We start from the raw sequence: 9710 nt of genomic DNA, 5'->3' as shown, positions 1-9710 counted from the left end.
GTAAGAGAGTTTTCAGAGTATATAATTTTTTTATCTTCTGGATTAGCATCTTATTGGAAAATACGTTTTACATTTTAAGGTGTAGATATGAAATCAGGTCTGATTTCAAGTCTTAATTTTACACTTTATGATTTGTAAACCTGTACAAACCTCTTAAACTTCACCTCAGTAATTATAATGAGTATTAAATGAGATAATGCACATAAAATACTTAAATCAAAATCTAGTCTATTGACATTCAATATAATCTATTAAAAATATGAGAAGAATTTGCCATGAAAGGGTTATTGAGTATGGAAGAGTACCTTTCAGAAATAGGAAAAAGATTACCTAAGGTGAAGATGCAGAGAGAATGTGGCACTTAAATAAAATGTAAGTGCATGTGGGTGAGTAATAGAAGAATAAACTGGAAAATTAGAATCTAGATTTTGTCTTTTGAATATAAAGATTATTTTGACGTATACAATGGAATATTTGATTATTTGCAGAAACATGTAATGATAAAGTCAGTGTGAAGCATGTCATGTTTTAAATGAGCAGGCATTTAATTAATCACAGTAGCATAGTTCTTAAAAATAGTAGTATATGCATATACAAGACTTTGATTATTTCATGGAAAATGCTTGGGTGATAAGGATTTTTAGCAACAACTCTCTGTTTGGAAACTACTGCCAATGACAATGGGGAACACTGACGAGTGTGCTGAGGATAGAATGGCACTATCAGGTTTGCATTTGAGAAAGGATACTCTGTCAATGGCTGAAGGATGTTTTGCACAGAAAGTGTGGTGAGGGTAAGACTATAGGCATGAAATCAATAGAGGTCATTTCAGTGATAGGGAAAAGGAGTGTGTGCCACTCTTGTGTCTTAACAGGAAAGAGATAGCACAGTATACTGGGATTTCTTTTTTAAATTTATTTTTATTTTTTTATTATACTTTAAGTTCTAGGGTACATGTGCACAACGTGCAGGTTTGTTATATATGTATACACGTGCCATGTTGGGGTGCTGCACCCATTAACTCGTCATTTACATTAGGTATATCTCCTAATGCCATTCCTCCCCCCTCCCCCCATGCCACGTCAGGCCCTGGTGTGTGACGTTCCTCACCCTGTGTCCAAGTGTTCTCATTGTTCAATTCCCACCTATGAGTGAGAACATGACGTGTTTGGTTTTCTGTCCTTGCGATAGTTTGCTGAGAATGATGGTTTCCAGCTTCATCCATGTCCTTACAAAGGACATGAACTCATCCTTTTTTGTGGCTGCATAGTATTCCATGGTGTATATGTGCCACATTTTCTTAATCCAGCCTATCATTGGTGGACATTTGGGTTGGTTCCAAGTCTTTGCTATTGTGAATAGTGCCGTGATAAACATATGTGTGCATGTGTCTTTATAGCAGCATGATTTATACTACTTTGGGTATATACCCAGTAATGGGATGGCTGATTCAAATGGTATTTCTAGTTCTAGATCCTTGAGGAATCGCCACACTGTCTTCCACGTGGTTGAACTAGTTTACAGTCCCACCAACAGTGTAAAAGTGTTCCTATTTCTCCACATCCTCTCCAACATCTGTTGTTTCCTGACTTTTTAATGATGTACATTTTAGTAAAGAAAATACTTCTATGTGAGTAGGGTTAAAAAAAAATGGGTTAGAACTATCAAGAGTGGGAAGCCATGGTTACCCTTAAGCCTTACTAACCTTAAGGTACCAAGAAAGCCTGGCTGATGGCTGGAAACATGGGAGAATCTATCATGACGAAGCAAAGTAGCATATTTTAGAACCACACTGAAGCATGGAGGAAATGGGGGAAATACAAACCCAGCTTTCCACCCTCTAAATCCTTCTGGTGTGTCCAAACAGAACCCAACCAGAAGCCGAAGGGCAAGGAAAACGCCAAAGAGGACGGTTCTTCAGGGCATAGAGAAAGAGAAAGAAGGGTATAGGGTAAATTTAAGGTGGCTAAAGATAATAGGCCAGCACAAGGTGAAAGGGTCTAAATGAGTACAATTGCAAATAATATGGAAAAGGGGAACAACTCAAGAGATTTTTATGCAAAGGTCTTTTGTTTTGTTTTGTTTTGTTTTGTTTTGTTTTGTTTTGTTTTGTTTTGTTTTTGAGACGGAGTCTCGCTCTGTCACCCAGGCTGGAGTGCAGTGGCGCAATCTCGGCTCACTGCAAGCTCCTCGCCATCTCGGCTCACTGCAAGCTCCGCCTCCCAGGTTCACGCCATTCTCCTGCCTCAGCCTCTCCGAGTAGCTGGGACTACAGGTGCCTGCCACCACGCCCGGCTAATTTTTTTGTATTTTTAGTAGAGACGGGGTTTCACCGTGGTCTCGATCTCCTGACCTCGTGATCCGCCCGCCTCGGCCTCCCAAAGTGCTGGGATTACAAGCGTGAGCCACCGCGCCCGGCAATGCAAAGGTCTTGGTGACAATGTCACCACCAAAATGATGCCACTCATTTTTTTTTAAAAAAACTAATGTTTAATTAATCAAAATAAAATAATTAGAAATAGTTGTATGTAGAATAGTAGTATATAGTAGTAGTATATAAAATATTGATTATTCCAATGGGGTGCAAGTGAGAGGAAATATCTTCCAGTAATATTTAGATTCCTTGTTTGGAAACCTGAATGGATGCTGGAACTGTTTACCAAGAAAATGATTACAAAACAGAGAGCAGGGAGGAAGAAGAGCTGGAGCTGGAGTTAAGAAAAAGAAGTCAATAAGTTGCATGAGGTTCACTTTTAATGGCTAAAATTGCGATTTCATTTGACTCTAGTTGAGTTAATCTGGTTCCTAGAGGCTTAAAAATTAATACTGCCCTAAAGTTATAGTATTAACAACTGATTCAGAGAAAGGGACAGCATACAGGCCCACAGTGGAGCATAACAATTTCACAAGTTGTCATCACTCACCGTGGAAAAAATATTTTGCAGTGAAAATCACTCTCTTACCTGGATGAGGACAACTGCAGAGAAACTCTCCTGCCTATATATATGGCTTCAGGGTCTCAGGTTCCCTGGCGACAACTCTCTAGAGGGCTTGTTAATGTGACATTGGGAAACTAAACTGTGAATTTACAACATTGCCCATTCTGTTAGGCTCAGCAGTGTGTTGAAAAGTGGTGTATTAGCCGGGCGCGGTGGCTCACGCTTGTAATCCCAGCACTTTGGGAGGCCGAGGTGGGCGGATTACGAGTCCAGGAGATCGAGACCACGGCGAAACCCCGTCTCTACTAAAAATACAAAAAATTAGCCGGGCGTGGTGGCGGGCGCCTGTAGTCCCAGCTACTCGGAGAGGCTGAGGCAGGAGAATGGCGTGAACCCGGGAGGCGGAGCTTGCAGTGAGCCGAGATCGCGCCACTGCACTCCAGCCTGGGTGACAGAGCGAGACTCCGTCTCAAAAAAAAAAAAAAAAAAAAAGAAAAGTGGTGTATTGGTCAGTTCAAACACTTTTTCCCCCTTCATTTATTTGAAGTTGTTTTATATACATCTGTCTTTAAAAGCACTGGTTTCCTTTTACAAATAATATTATGAATTACTCTACTGAAACATGTTTGTGGATAAACATATTTTCCCTATATCTCTGGTTATTTCTCTATAGTAGAACCTAAAGAAATTTAATCACTACCTCAAAGGCTATAGGAAGTCTTAAAGCATTTGGCATGTGCTGCCAATGTTTTCTAGAAAGCTTGAACGAACATATGTTTATATCTACAATATATACAACTCTTCCTTTGCCTGAAGAAAGTATTACAAGTTATGAAAATCTTTACTTGATACTTGAAAAATTGTATCTCAGATTTTTTAGACTTGAATTTTAAACTTCAATGTTGGTTCTTTTCTGCCAGTAGTACTTTTTTGTGTGATTTCTTTATATCTTTTTAAGAAATCTACTGAGGTCTTGGTGCTTTATTGATTTGTATATATATTGAATATACCAAATATAGCTGTTGCAAAAATTTATTCTAGTTTATTAAACTTTAAATTTATATGTAGTATTTTTGGTGTTCTGAAATTTTATATAATATTTAATAAAATATATTACTATTTTATCTATAATTTATTTCATTGCTTGTAATTTAGAAATTCCTTTCTTTCTGTCATAAATGTCTATTTTTATGTTCTTCCTAATTGTTTATTTTTAGTTATTTTTAGTTTTATAATGTTTAACACAAATATTTCCAGACTCATTTTGCTTTACTTTATAACCCAAAGAAAGCAAGTGTTTAACCTTTCTGAGCATGTTTTCTCTCCTATAATATAAAATGGAAATAAGATTACCTACCTTAGAACATTGCATGAGGCTTAAATTAATACATGTAAGGTGCTTAGAACAGTTCCTGACATATAGTAGATATTCAATAAATGTTAATTCTTATTCTAATGTCTAGAAATATCTAAAAAATAAAAAAAATTTCACAGCTCATTTGGCAGAAAACTGACATTAAATGATATGAGGCTCATTTTATCACACTCAGCATGAATCTTTATATATTTCACTGCAGACATATCACTATGTTTGATTTTATGGTGCTGCCCCAAACAACAGTGGGATACTACACAAAATGCAGTATATACCTTATATTCCCTTTTTTAAAAAACCAATGAATAAAAACCTTTGGAATGCAATTTGCCCCTGAATCCAGGATTTCAAGTTATATTAGTTATTGATCAGCTGCTAATTGATAGGTATTATCTTAGGTGTCTTAGTCTATTCAGGCTATTCTGACAAAATACTATAAAGTGAGTGGCTTATAAACAATGTTAACATATTTCTCACGGTTTTAAAGCTTGGGAAGTGTAAAATCAAGATGCTGGCAAATTTAGAGTCTGGTGAAGGCCTACTTCTTGATTCATAGATTGAAACTTCTTGCTATGTTCTCGTGTGGTGGAAGAGGCAGGGAAGCTCTCTCAGGCTTCTTTTAAAAGGACACTAATCACATTCATGAAGGCTCTGCTCTCATGATCTAATCACCGTCAAAGACCCTAGCTCCTAATACTATACATTTTATGATGAGGTTTCAGCATACAAATTTTGCGGGGACATAAATATTTAGACCATAGCACTAGATGTTGTCTATATTCCATTATTTTACTGAATCATCACAATGATCCAATCATACATTCATTTATTCAACCAATATTTTCCAGGAACCATTTAGAGTGTCTTGGTTATATTATTAACAAAACAGATTAATTTCTACTTCCTTCTTTGAGATAGCATCATATTTCCTTAAGTCTACATTACTACTCCTTGTTACAACTAATAAAATAACTTTTGCAGAGGTGAAAAGTAGTACTACCTTAAAAGCACACTGTGGATGAACACATATCTTGATTTTCAAAAAATTAAAATAAACTGAGGAAAAATAACTTTAACTGTATTTTAGAGGAGGAAGTGAGGTTCAGAGACATTAAAATATATTAATTAAGTTATAGTAAATGGTAAGCTGTGGTTCAAAACTTTTCAAAGGCCACACTTTCCACTGTTCCATTTTTATGTCTGAAGGAATAAAAAACAAAAAAGACCCCCAACATAATAGATCTTTTTTTTCCACTCCTGTTCTTTCTCCTCCCTTCTTGTTCTAGCCACCACAATCAGCTATACATAATTGAGTGTCCTGTACGACTGAACGGGATGTAGCTCAGGAGGCTCCCTTTAGATCTGTAGAACTATTACACTCCCTTTGTATCATACTTCCACTCTACTTTCTTTTCTCATAAAACTCTCTGAAGTGAGAGATGTATAAGGCAGATGTCATCATTTTCCTTTTCCAAATGAAGAAGGCAAGGTGGCTAGGTGAAATGAATTACTTAAGTCATAAAAGACGTCGGTAAGAGAACTAGATTCAGAAGCAAGCTTACAGTATTCTGAGCTCTTCCATTCGACTCTCAGGGTACTTCAGAAATTAAAGTTGACTTGGAAAATCAGGAATGTCTATTAGAAGACTCTAATATTATATATTATATATACTATATAATATATACTATATAATATATACTATATAATATATACTATATAATATATACTATATATATTATATATACTATAATGTATAATATATAATATATACTATATATATTATATATATACTATAATGTATAATATATAATATATTATATAATATATAAATATATATAAATATTATATAATGTATATAAATATATATATATATGTTTTTTCCTCAGAAAATATATTTGTCAGGGTTTTTCCCCATGATAGCTAAGAAGGTATAGCTGTAGGAGAAACATCTGCTATAAAGATTAAGAACTATGACTAAAATATCAGAAAATTATCTTTCTGTTGGGAGTATTTGGTTCTGTGTTATCTTTAATTCCATGCCTGTAAATGGGGTCAACCAAGGTAATTGAAGCAATTTGAGGAAATATATATGGCCACAGGAACAGGGTGGAAATAATGAAAGCAGATCACTAATACTACTCTTACAGCTGAATAATATGAGCATTTTCTCAAGAAAAATCTCAGTCTAAGAGGATAAATCAGCATCTTTAATTTTCAAATACTTTTATTTTAGGAGAAAATTGTATATATACATGTTCCTTCATAGCACTGGGCTGTGAAGGAATGTGTATATATACAACGAGATTCCTTTGCTTTCCACAAGCAGTATGTCCATTCTGCAATAAGTTCTTTCTTCTAAAAAAAATTTCCTCATTCTTTCCTGTACCTTTAAACAAAAGCAATTCATATAAGACCTCTTCTATGTCATGTTAGTGCCAATGACCAGCATAAGTGACAAAGCAGCTGGAAAATTAACTAAAGCCATGGGATGGGTCCCCTGTCCTGTCAAATAAAGATTTTAACGATAGAAGAATGTACTGGAACCAAAGTCAAAATAACACTAATATTTAGATCCCAAGTATGCAATAAATAAATTTGTACCTGATAACATATCTTATGAGTACAAAGATAGCCCTTGTTTCTTTAAATGGTTTATATCATAAATGAGCAATTAATTCAAAAAGCCAAGTTAGAAGCATACTTTGAAAAAATGATAATTTGTTATGTGTACCTTTTAACCACTTCACACATTCTCTCAAATAACCCTTATTAACAGAGGTTGCCAAACATCAGCAATTATGAAACAAGATAAAATAAAAAAAAGACCTTGAAAAAGTCTACACTAAACCTTTCTGTTTAAAGAAGCTTTGGTTATATATCTGTGCCCAGGGAATATTACTTTCTATGATAAAAAACATACTGGGTCTTTGAGGTCCGATATGTAAAGTGATCTATTTTCCTTGTTAGTATTCACAGTAGGAAGAAAAGCCTTCATTTGGATGGGTGATGCAGTTTTCTCTCCCAGGGCTACTAATGGATTAACTGTACAGAGAAAATACTTGCTGAGGTAGTCTTTATCTTTATTTAAATGAATGGTTTATGGCTCTTTTTCGTTTTTATTTCATTTTGCAATGATCTGTCTTCAAGTTTAAAAATCACTGTACCTTGCTTTATGTCTGAAACTGTTTAAGAATAGATCCAAAACCAAAATTTATTTGGTAGCCTGAGATTCTTTTTCTTCATAAATAACTTTGAAAGCATTTCATTTGCAGGGATAATGGAAATAAAATTAGTGATGAATTTGTTAACTGATGGAAAAGTTCACAAAATCATATTATTTACTTCATCAAATAGAATATATATATGTGTGTATATATATGTATATATAATGTATGCATGTATACAACATTTTATTTTTTCATATTTCATTTTTTTTTCAGTGGAAAAAATACCTAAAAGTTGCAAGTATGCTGTTATGAGGACAGACTTTATATGTTTAGGATGATACAATCAAATTTTAATTTGATTTGTTACTAGTTTAGTTGCCTGGACAATTTTTGTAACCTCTGTGGGTCTCTGTTTCCTCATCTTCAAGAGAGGTTAATACACTTATATCATATAATATGAGTAACATATAATAACTTAGCACAGTATTTGGCACAGGATAAGGACTTACTGATATTATTTCTGTGTATTATGTATCAACAATTAACAAATTTGTATGTAGGAAAACTTGTTTTTAAAAGTCAAGGTTGGGCGCAGTGGCTCAGGCCTGTAATCCCAGCACCCTGGGAGGCCAAGGTGGGCGGATCACCTGAGGTCAGGAGTTTGAAACCCTACTGGCCGACATGGTGAAACCCTGTCTCTACTAAAAATACAAAAAAAAAAAATTAGCTGGGCGTGGTGGCGCATGCCTGTGATCCCAGCTCCTCGGGAGGCTGAGGCAGGAGAATCGCTTGAACCCAAGAGGCAGAGGTTGCAGCGAGCTGAGATCACACCACTGCACTCCATCCTGCGTGACAGAGCAAGACTCTGTCTCAATAAATAAATAAATAACAAATAAGAATAAAAATAAAAGTCAGTAGCTATAAATGAGTCTATCAATTTAAATGAAACCAGAGTATAAAAAGTTTATATTCTGTGGAATTCACAAATAAAAAATATTAAAATGTCTATTTTTCCCACCAAAGCCCTTGCTGCTTTTGTGAAGAGACTCATGTATCAGTATGAAAATGGTACAGTAGAGCATCAATAAGTGAGGCAGAAATAATGTATCTACTCTAAATCTTCAATTCCAAGGTTTAATATATTCACCATTTAAATATGATTCAAATGTAAGTTAGGTTTGTAAAATATGATTTCAGACTTTTTTTGGCTAAGACTTATGATACTTTTACATTTTCTCATGTAACGATTAGATGTTTTATTTTAGTTATTTATAGCATCCATTTGGATAAAAATATTTCAAAATATTCACACACCACATTTTAAGAATTACAAATAAATGAAGTATGCAGTAGTAGTGGAAAATGTCAGTGGCACAGGCAAAGTTATTAGTAGGTTGGGACACATTAGGAAAGAAGTTATTGTAGAGATATAGTAAATTCACTTTGCTAAGATCAGGGTCCTGAGTGATTGCCACAGCACCGTATTTTCAATTCCCAAATAAGTCCCAAATCACATACTGAAGATATTTTCACAGAAATAAATACATTATCATGTATGAATGCATTTTTTCTTTAAAGTAAGAGATTTAGGTTTTGCTTTAATTCCTTAGAGCAGTGATGAAAAAGAAAAAAAGCTGAAGGATGCATTTTCTGATCTTTATGGCTACTATTATAAATTCCCCAGATCTGCTAACTATGACCTTCTTCTTGTCTCCATTCTTATGAATTAGTCCAGAGAATGCTGAAGAACTGGAAGATAAACAGAGGCAAAGAAGATAGATGGGGCATTAAAGAACCAATCTCTGAGGGAAGGTTTACAACTTGACCTTCTGATGCACTTAAAACAGTGTCATTAGCAGTACTAATTACTTTCTTCAAGCCGTTACGTTGTTTTCCCATTCTCAAAGACTGCCATTACTTACATTTCCAAATTTTTACCTTTTCTCCTAGTTTACTTCCCATTTGGCCCCGATGTAAAAAAATCTTTATTATTTTGGTATTTAAAAATATTTGTTTCTAAAATTTGTTCAATCATTTGATATGTTATTTTTTACTTATTATATAATGATATAAATACTAGCGATACCTAAAATATTTTAATTTGAAAATAAATAAAAGTAAACACATAGATTTCACACATAATTTCCACAGTACATGCATCACAATTTTTTTATACTCTGTTAGTTTTCAATTTTCATAGGTACATAGTAGGTATACATATTTATGGGA

This window comes from Nomascus leucogenys, chromosome 7b (assembly GCF_006542625.1).
Source record: "Nomascus leucogenys isolate Asia chromosome 7b, Asia_NLE_v1, whole genome shotgun sequence".
Taxonomy (NCBI): Eukaryota; Metazoa; Chordata; class Mammalia; order Primates; family Hylobatidae; genus Nomascus; species Nomascus leucogenys.
The sequence above is the reverse complement of the archived record's forward strand: the minus strand, read 5'-3'. Positions refer to the sequence as shown.